The sequence below is a fragment of the Pituophis catenifer genome, unplaced genomic scaffold, assembly GCF_029215685.1.
Source record: "Pituophis catenifer annectens isolate HBS135680 unplaced genomic scaffold, rPitCat1.0.hap2 SCAF_6, whole genome shotgun sequence".
In the NCBI taxonomy this organism is placed as follows: domain Eukaryota; kingdom Metazoa; phylum Chordata; class Lepidosauria; order Squamata; family Colubridae; genus Pituophis; species Pituophis catenifer.
The window spans coordinates 85,107,453-85,109,313 of record NW_027256886.1 but is presented as its reverse complement, the minus strand read 5'-3'; positions in this window follow the sequence as shown (position 1 = coordinate 85,109,313).

The following is a 1,861-nucleotide window of genomic DNA, read 5'->3' as shown; positions in this document are numbered from 1 at the left end:
GATGGTTTTATGTCTTTCTTAGTTTAAAGAGAAGCAGTTCCTTAGTCCCGTAAAGAAACACAAAAGCAACTTCTTGTTAAGATGATTTATATTCCTTGCAGACGGCTGGTCATTTGCATCCTTTTAGAGAATCGTTGAGGCCACTTGGAGGTTTGTCTGTGTCCTCAGGGTCACCTGAGTGGTGCAAATGGGTGTGGAGCCTTCTTGGAACTGCTGAAAGAACTGTGTTGTAGACTGGAGATAGATGATATCGTAGCCCTTCCCCTCTTGAGAGAGAGCTGTTCATTTTTGACATAATGTCCTCTTTGATCCCTCTTTCAAACCAGCAGTCCTCTCTGTCCAAAATGTGGACTTTGCTGTCTTCAAGAGTGGTCTTTCAAATGCAGATGGACTGCTGAATCTTGTCCTGATAGTTGTTGTTGTTCTCCTGTGTTGTGCCATGTGTTTGTGATGTGGTGGTTTTGTTTCCCCAATGTACAGATCTGTGAAGTAAGTGTTTTCTATTTTTGTCTCAGTACAGATTTTGTAGGTTTCCTAATATATAGTATATGTCTGCAGTGTTGAGAGCAATATAGTACAGACCTCCTCGTCCCAGTGATATTCTGAAGTAAGGATATGCATAAATCGTGAAGGGTTAAAGTGAAATTTAAGACTTAGAAACTCTTTTATAGCATCAAAGCTTGCTACTTGATATTTTAGGTATTAATTTTGCTTTCTTGAAGTAATTGTGACCCTTATTGTTACGTTTTACTAAAGAAATAAATGTTTACACTGCCCTCCAACGAAGTGTGACTCATGACATTTTCTGGCCCGGTATTTTTCAACCTTAGCACTTTAAGAGGTGTGGACTTAGAGTGCCTGGGGAACTCTGGGAATTGAAGTCCACACAACTTAAAATTTGCTAAGGTTGAGAAATGCTGGTCTAGGCTAACTCTTCCATACACTGAAGCAAGTAGGAACTACGACTAAGTCCTGTTAATCAGAAAAGGTGCTATAAGCTCCTTCCAATACCAACATTGTATGCATATATGACTCTATAAAGAGGGCAGAGAAGAGCAAAAAAGACGATTAGGGGGCTAAAATGTATGATGAACTGTTGCAGGAACTGGGCATGGCTAGGCTAGTCTAGTGAAGAGAAGGACCAGGGGAGACATGATAGCAGTGTTCCAATATTGGGACTGAGGGGCTGCCCCAAAGAGGAGAGTGTCAAGCTATTTTCCAAGGCACCTGAAGGCCAGACAAGGAATAACACGTGGAAACTGAACAAGGAGAGATTCAACCTAGAAGTAAGGAGAACTTTTCTGAAAGTGAGAACAATCAATCCATGGAATAGAGGTTGCCTTCAGAAGTTGTGGGAGCTTCATCACTGGAGGCTTTCAAGAAGGGACTGGACTGCCATCTGTCAGAAATGGTGTAGGGTGTCCTGCTTTGGTAGGGGGTTGGATTAGGTGACCTACAAAGTCCCTTCCAATTTTGTTACATATATATATATATATATATATGTATACATTCATTCATACATACATACATACCGTACATACATACATAAATGTATGGAAGTATGTATGAAGTTAAGCATCATTTCTCTAGCTGTAGCTAGTAGAGATTTTATGTGGTTGTGGTCTTCTTCTACCAGTAGATGGTGCCAAAAGAACAATCTTAGACTCAAAAGTTTGAAAAGTGGATAAATACTGTAGCTTTATTTTCTGACTGCCATTCCACAAGATCCAAATGAAAAGCCAGGTATGATTTCTGCCAAGAACCAAACTGTGATAAGAAATAGAGCTGTGGGGGAATGAGATAGTACAGCCTCATTTAGTGTAAGAAGCAGAGATCTATTGATCAGCTTTCTCCATTGTGG